Genomic DNA, 9616 nt, shown 5'->3' on the forward strand with positions numbered 1-9616 from the left:
CAATTATTTTTGGATAAAAAATATATTGCTACAGCATCTTTCTTGTGGAATATCGTATATTCAGGGTGTTTAATCTTGTAAAAAAAATTCCCTGACAATTCCATGATCTTCCAGGAATTTTTATTCAAAATTTTAAGTAAAAAGAACTAAGGATTATATTTTGGTGTAAATTTTTAAAATAATATTTTTTATGATATGCGTTTTCTAATACCTTTTATTTATGAAGAAAAACACAGCCTCTTAAGTTTCAAGTGCTAGATTTGCAAATGTATTAAAAAAAAATTAAATAGCATTCGTAAAGTGAACATTTTCTACCTATATAATATTTTCATCATTTTATTACTAAAAATTATAATAAGGAATATGTACTGCATACTCAATATTTGATTAAGACATTGAATTTATAAACAAGGAGACAAATATATTGGGTGATTGCATAAGTTCTCTCTCTCTCTCTCTCTCGTGCTCGATTTAAATATAAACTTCAATAGATTATATTTTAGAGATAACACTTTTATTAATCAATTATATAGTCTCCATTCTTTTCCAATGGTTTTCCAACGATCTATAAGCTTGTCGATTCCATTTTTGAAGAAAGAACTTGGTTTTTCTTGAAAAAAGTTTGTAAGGTGGTTTTCGACAGCTTCCTCGGAATTGAGATTCTTGCCATTTAAACTATTCTGCAAAGACCGGAACAGATAAAAATCTGAAGGCGCAATATCTGGAGAATATGGCGGGTGCTGCAGAATTTCCCATTGCAATTCCTGCAGTTTTCGCAGCGTCTGTTGAGCGACGTGTGGCCTAGCATTGTCGTGGTGGAAGATGACGCCTTTTCGATTGGCCAAAATCGGACGTTTTTCTCGAATAGCTACAGCGAGTCTAGTTAGTTGCTCACAGTACTTGTCCGCCGTGATTGTTTCGCCGCGTCAGAGCAGCTCAAAGTAAATAATTCCCTTGCGATCCCACCAAACACACAGCAACATCTTCATCAGATGCAAGCCAGCCTTTGCTACGGGTTCTGCTCCTTCAGCTGCTGTTTTCCATGTCCTCTTTCGCTATACGTTTTTGTAGAGAATCCACTTTTCATCGCCTGTTACCATTCGATCTAAAAAAGGCTCTTTTTTGTTACGCTCGAGAAGAGAAAGAGCCACAGTCATGCGGTTTAGCTTATTCCTTTCAGTCAGGAGATGCGGCACTCACGTATCAAGCTTGGAAATGTATCCAAGCTTTTTTAAATGACGAAAAGCGGTTGAATTATCGATGTTCAGCCCCTCAGCAATATCCTCAGTTGTAATCCTTGGGTTTCTTTCCACTAAGGCATGCACAATGTCATCATCAATTCCAGAAGGCCGTCCAGAGCGGGGTTGATCCTCCATGTTGAAATCACCATTTCGAAATCTGCCAAACCACTTTTTGACTGTTCGGAGAGCGGTCCAAATAAACGCTTTGAATATTTTTTTGTGCAATCCCAACACTCACGCCTTTCCGAAATTCATATAGCATTACATGCCGCAAATGCACCTTTTCGTTCTCCATTTTTAATGATTTGTCTTATGCACAAATGGACTTATCTGAACAATATCTGACGCTAAATTGACATAAGACAACGTCATCTATTCGGTGTAAGCAACAATTTCCACACGAAAACAATAGAACTCCGCCATGCAGTAACTTAATGTCATCTATGAAAATCGGGCACGAACTTATGCAATCATCCAATATATTTATAATATATTTTAAACACAGAATTCATAATTTGGCTTACCGAATTGCTAACTGCTTACAATATAAGAGTGCTTACAATATAAAATTATCCCCCCAAAATTTTTGTTTTTTATTTCCTGAGTCCGATAGAATTTTATGGGAATTTCCTGATTTTTCAAGGTACAAAAGAAATCCCTGAGAATTTCAGGTTTTCCATGTTTTTCTAGGGAGTAGACATCTATGTACTAATACATGTATTTGATGCTATCTCCAATTTCACATGTAGATAAAAATACTCGTAACACTTATTAAGAAGAACTTAAGAGATTCAAGATATATCGTCTCATGTTTATGATGTTTCTATATCAATTAGATTTTTCTCAATAATGAAGCAATCCAGCATTCAAAAAATTAAGCTGTGCATATAGATAATAGAAAAACTATTCACTGCTTGATCGCAAATGAACTGACATTTTTACAATTTATTTTTCGAAAAACTTATTTATCAATATATATTTAATTTTATTATAAATACAAGTAATGTATCAGTTATCATATTTTATACATATGTTGCATCTTTATACATTTTATATATATATATATATATATATATACATATAATATATACTTTGACTATATTATATCACAAAAAATTTTTAATGATAATTAATAATAATCACCAAAATAACTTAAAAAAAAATGAAACAAAGAAAAATATAATAGCAATCGCCGTTTATTTAAAATGATGCATAAAATCTCGTTTATTTTTTCACACGACACACACATATTAAAAAATATATGTTTGTATATAATGCTTTAGAATTTTAATAAAAAAACAAACTCATGTGTAATTATGTCTACACAAAATAAAATATGTAATATGAAAAAATTGCATTATTGATATATAACTTACAAAATATGATGACAATGAATCGCTTACACACGAACGATAGATTTTTAAACAAATTCATTTACTTACACTGCTGCTTGCGAAAGGTTGCTATACATAATGTTATTAAAATGTAATCTAATTAAGTTTTTTTAATGTAACCTAATTATTGTGATTAATGAAATGTGTCCAATCTTCTACTAATTATGTATGATAATATTATTTAATCGAATATATGTTGTATATATTTCATTTCAAAAATGCTCTAAATGTTATGGTTTTATATTTATTATTAGATATAAGTAATGTATAGCAAAGAGAATCTTTAATATGTAATAGTATAAGAGTATAAGTAATTGAATTCATTGTTACATTCTTGTAACTGAATTGCCAGAATGTAATTTAAAAAATGTGATTAATAAAATATCGAATTTTTGTTGTAGATAAATTAAATTAAATCTTTTGAAATTGTCACATTAAATATTTATATAATAAATATAAGAAACTAATAAATTTATCATGAAAAATGACAATTATTTTGAAAGTAATATTAAAAAAAATTGTGAGTGACGCATTGCACGATTCACGAAACATATATATGTATATATGCATATATACGTCATCGGTATCAAACGGTAGATGGAATGCATGATTCATACGAACAATTCTAGCCAAAATACGACGGCAGGTAATCAAACTTTATCTATACTACAAGGTTTTCCGACCAACAATATCGACTATATAAAATAAAGTTTAAAAAATGTGAATACGTTTTTAATTATATATTCCGCGACTTTTTAGCCGTGCTTAATCTCTTATCGAATTAGCGAAATCTTTGAACATAAAGTATGATATCTTATCCTCTTCATCAAGTGATTACATCATTGTTTAAAAAGTCTGTCTACTCACCATGAGCAAGATTTCCATACGATTCATCACTGTACTATCCTTTTCCAATAAAATCGGTAAGAATAAGACAATCTATTAGCAAAAATCTAAGTAGAAACTTCAACCCACACTAACATTACTAGTAGATACACTGGGGCGTTTGCCGGATGCCGAAGTAGTTTTCGATTACTTGACTCACGGTGTAAAGAAACAAGGTGAAGCATCGTGTGTTGTTCTCGGGGACGCTTTTTCGCGCATGCGCGTTAAATGCGGCCTTTAGATATGTATCACGTTTATAAGAAAAAGGGTGCTATGGAACCTCTACTGAGATAATGTTAAAAATAAAGGAATTAAATGATCTGCAATATAAAAAGCAATATTATGTTCCGAAAAAAATGCTGCTAATTTTATTTCCGCGCGTTTAACTTTATCACTATACAGACCGTTGTTATTATTATGATCGGGGCTTTGAAGATTTACTTGTTCTATATGTTTGACCCTTTGCGAATGTATTAAATCTGTTTTGCTACATCTGATGGTAGTATTGCAAAAAGCTTTATTTTCAGTTGGATGGGGAGCCAACCATCCTTTAAAATTATCTTCATCTAGCCACGCATTAACAAAACGTCTTTCTTTCTTAATGGCTCTTTTCTGTTTTTATCCTCCATACTAATACAGAAAATAATATCTATTTATTATTACTTACCTACCCTATACTTATTGTTAGCCTCCTCTGGAACCCGCCAAAACTTTTGCGCCTAATTGCCCTTGGGTGCACACTACATACTAACTATATACGCCGTCACTGGATTTCTCTACCACTACGCTGCGCATGCGCGAAAAAGCGTCCCCGAGAACAACACAACGCTGCGCACTCGTTCAATTTTTTAGCCAATCAGCGCGCGACCCATTTTACAAGAAAAGCAATATGGCAGCTCCCGTCACTGTATCAGTCAGTTCCAAGTTCCAACGCATACATTAATTCCGTCGGGTGACTGGCTGTCCTATATTTCAAAAGGAAATTGTATTCAATTTTCAAAAGATTTTGAAAATGTAGGAAAAATTATGAATGCTGAATTCTTAGCATTCCATAGTAATGGACTCTCGAGGGAATCTCTTATTTTCGACAGAGTAACGGACCACGTGTTGAAAAAAAAAAAAAATTTCTCTGCCAAGGAATGTGTTAGCATGCTTGATTTGAACAAGAACATACATTCGATTACAGCACAAATTTAGAAATAAAAAGGAAGAATACTGTTAAAAAAGTCGGGCAAAAAACAAAACATATATGCAATAAAGTTTATATTTAAATTGTTATTTTATCTAAGTCTGCATTTTATTTAAAATCATTATCATATGTTATTTTAAATATAAAAGAATTACAAAAAAACATTATTTTATTTATTCCTGTATTTTATTTAAGGTTTTATTAGTAATTAGTATTTCATTAAATATATATTTAAAATTTTACTTGCTTCACGCGCATTTTTATTTCTTATAATCGAATTTCACTTTAAAATGGGCGCCTGCAAAATGGGTCGCCTTCTGATTGGATCAACCGCCAAAGCTGCCGCTATTATGCGCAATGCTTTACCTTATTTTTTACACCATGACTCGACTATAAAGATACCTTTTTATATTCTCTTTTCGGTGCTCTACCATAGAGCTTTGTTACACTGCATCCTTAAGCGGCGTCTACAATAGAGATTTTAAGCCCTAAGTCTTAAGAAATTGACTAATCACAGTCGAGTATTCTTCTCATATTTCACTGTGATTGGTCAATTTCTTAAGGCTTAGAGCTTAAAATCTCTATTGTAGACGTCGCATTAATCGGGTTTAATAACATCCATATTGTGAAACTGGCCAATCACAGCTATTCCTCTGAAGAATAGAATGACTGTGATTGGCCAGCCTTAGAACAATGGATGTTATTAAACCCGATTAGAAATGACGTGTAAACGTAGTCACAGTCATTCCATTCTTCAGAGGAATAGCTGTGATTGGCCAGTTTTACAACATCCGATTAATGTGGCGTCTACAATAAAGATTTTAAGCCCTAAGTCTTAAGAAATTGACTAATCACAGTCGAGTATTCTTCTCATACTTGACTGTGATTAGTCAATTTATTAAGGCTTGAAGCTTAAAATTCCTATTGTAGACGCCGCATAAAGGTGCCGTGTAACAGAAGTCATAAATGGCTCCATAAAGTTAGCCGATCAACACTCACTTCTATAATTTTTTTTTTACGAATCGTTTGTTGGTCGTTTGTTGGTGCTTGTTGGCCTAATTACAACGTTTGTTGGTTCATATTTTTTTTGAAAATATGAAAACAAAATTTTGTGTAAAGTTAGCCGGAAAGATATTATTTTTGTTTCAAACTTAGTTCAATCTATGCGCAATCATTTGTTGGTCACGGAGAAAACTAATTAAAACGTTTGTTGGTTCACATTTGTCTTGAAAAACAAAAAAACTAATGCACTCTAATGGAGGGGGGAAGGGAGGGGTGGAGTCGTTTGGAGTATTTTGTATGACGATGCCGTGATATATACGTGAAATTTTAAGTGCGAGAGAATACAGTACAATGATTGTTTACGGACAGCATGAAAAACATAGATATGCAACAAAAAATTTATATAAATAATAAGGATATTCTAATAGTTTTCTACGTTGCCTACTGCACGTACGAGAGATTTCCTAACCTCTCGTATGTCACTGTCTTAATCTCTTAATATCTTATTATCATATTTTAGTATCAAACATATCTGTAAATTTTCGAGATTTTGCTCATTCTACGAAGTGACATTGGATAAGTATTCTTTGCTAATATGAAAGAGGTTGGGTATTTTTTAGCAATGTGGGACAAGTTCTTAGATATATGTAATAAGACACATTACTATTAAAGGCGAGTAATTTTTGTTATATCTTTATAATACAAGAATATGTATACGCAACATAAGCATATTGCGTGTCTAATAATTGTCAAGAAATTGATCAATCTCTTTTATTTACAGTGGGATCTTTACGTTACAAATAATGTATTTATGTACGCAACATATACGCAACATACTGCTGAGATAACTATTGTGCAACTACAATATGAAATAATGTTTTTAAGTATTGTGGATTTATTCAACCTAAAGGAAGACTGTCAAAATTGTAATGATGACAGTTATACTGGTAAGATTGCTGTACAAACGATATTATGCTGCCTATTAACATCATATCATATTTATTTTCATTTCAAGCAGACGAAATAGATAGATACTAATAGATAGATATTAATTCGCAAACTAGTGAATTACATCGATTGTCAGGAATCCATTTACAAAGCATGAGAATCTTTTAAGCGAGAGTTAAATATTATAGTCTCCGCTAATAGAATCTTGTGATCTGTAATGGACTGATCAAGGCTCATTCATTAATTTGCAGTGTCTATTGAAGGAAAAATGATTTCATACTATCGATGTTAAAAAATTGAGTAAACAGTTGTATTACTATTCAAATAGTGAATACATCAGTGAAGACAGTGATTTAGCATGCCATACTCAGCAAATGCAGTATATTGTATATTATCTGTATTACAAAAGAAAAATCTTATATTTTATTTTTAATTTATTATTATCTTTGTAATTATATTAAAGTGTATATATGAACGCACTATTTTTTAGAAAAATAATCGTATTAATATGATAATTATATTTGTAATAATTATACTTGAAGATTTATATTTATATCCTGTTTAACATAATGCATATATATATATTTAAATATGGTATCAAAATAGATATATTTATATATTTGTATATTAATATAACTGTGTTTTTTACAGTATGAAATTTTCATATGATATCACATATGTCAAGGTATCGTACCATATGAGATTTTTTCAAGTACAATTTTCAGTATAATTTTTAATTTTTTACGGACAGCATACGAAATATACTGATATACAAATATATAAATATATCTATTCTAATACCATATTTGAATATATGTATATGTATTAAGTGAGACAGTACATAAATATATAAAAACCTTCAAGTATTATTATTATAAATATATATAAATCATAATGAAACAGGATTTTATTTTTCTGAAAAATAGTGTGTTCGTATATTTAATATAATTATAATAGTAATAAATCGGTTAAGAACATAATATATGATTTTTCTATTATGAAACAGATAATATACAATATACTGCATTAAAGTATAACACTAAAGCACTATCTTCCCTGATGTTAACTAACTGAATAGCAACCTAGATAGCCAAGAATGTTAAAATCACGTTTTGCCAAAGCTTTGCGACAAAGTGTGTTTTAATTTTGACAACAATTGTCTAGCAAACGTTTGTCTTGTTTTGGTTTGTCAAAAAGTTTGAAGCAAATTGACGGCAACATTTTTTGTCTCACGATGCTGTAAATAATAGAAAAAGGTTTGCTCGTAAACTTTACGCAAAGAAGAACATGTATGATGCTATTCACGGTGTAACACAAACTTTACATCAATTAGTAGCAAATTTTATTATACACGCTATAATAGTAAATTTACGACAAGAACAGAGCAAACCTTATTGTACACAATATGATAACATATTTACGAAAAGAACAGAACAAAGTATACTCTGGCACAACGAGATACAAAATTCACGCAAATAACAGAGCAAACCTTGCCATGCATGGCATGACAGCAAATTTACAACTTTACTTTATTACAAACTTTACAAAAATATAGTATTCAGCCGATAGTTTGTTTGTTCATCGTTATGCGACGCGCTATATGCATCCATCTCGTATTTGATTTTTAGTCATGAGAAGTATATAAAACTTGCAAAAAGCAACTGATAGAAGATTAAAAATATAATTATTTCTATCAGTTCAATTACTGATACAATCCCAAACATAGGGAATTAAGATATTGGACTGATTGTCTCTCTTAGATCGGGCAGATAAATGTCTAAAAAAGTTTAAATCATCCGTTTATTGTTTACTTAAAATGTAAATATATATATATATATATATATATATATATATAAATATATATGTATATATATATAAAATTCATATATTCATTATATTATGAATTCATTTTCAATTATTTATATATTATCATTATCTCATAATTATAATAAATGCCACCTAAGACTCTTGTCTGCTCGGTCGCATATTCTTAAACGATGCGTCAGAAAACATGATTCATGGCTTCACAAAAAATATTCCTCTCTGCGAGATTTATCGTTCCTCAGAGTTTGTCGCAGAGTTTCTGAATCATCCTATACAGAGAATTATCACAAATTTGCTATCATGCCGTACACCGCAAGATTTGCCCTATTCTTGTCACAAATTTGCTGTCATTCCGTGCACGGCAAGGTTTGCTCTATTATTTGCGTAAAATGTGCATCACACTATTGCGACAAGCCTTGCCAGCAAAAGCTAAGCTTTATCCGGACACACCTTGTTACAATTTTGCTGTAAAGACATGCTCGGGTTTGCTGCAAACTTTGTGCAAAGTTTGCATCATTTTGCTTGCTGGGTATTGTTTTAAAGTTTTTGGAATGTTGCGAACAGTAACATTTCTCATAAAATAATAAATAAATAATAATTTTGGATATATGAAATTGTGCGCATCAAATTCAATTATTAATGTTAAACGAAATTAATGTTAACAATTAATTGCACATGTATATGTCCTCTGGAAATCCAAAAGACATCCAATATAATAGACAGAGCAGATATATCCTACAGACATCCAGGGGTTATCCAGTGGACATTTATAGAACATTAATACTTATTATAATACTTAAGATTTCTAAATTATATTAAATAGCCGACACAACTAAAAATAATTATGTATGCATATTAAATTTTTATAAATATATTTATAATAATATATCTTAAAACATCCTACAAATGTCCTGAACCGTCCTGGCCATATTCAAGATGATCCTGAGGATGTTTTGTGCTGTCTGGGGGGTCTTGTGATGTCTGGGGGGTGATATAAAAAGATTGAGAAAGTTTAAAAAACCAACGTTATATTCCAGCCTTTATTTTAAGGAAGTTATATTTTCATTACGAAGACATGTCCTTAAAAAAGATCGATGGAAAAATTAAAAAAAGTATAAGTTAAATAAAAGAGT

Source organism: Polyergus mexicanus, unplaced genomic scaffold, assembly GCF_030449975.1.
Source record: "Polyergus mexicanus isolate NDT 795.1 unplaced genomic scaffold, iyPolMexi1.0 SCAF_165, whole genome shotgun sequence".
Lineage (NCBI taxonomy): Eukaryota > Metazoa > Arthropoda > Insecta > Hymenoptera > Formicidae > Polyergus > Polyergus mexicanus.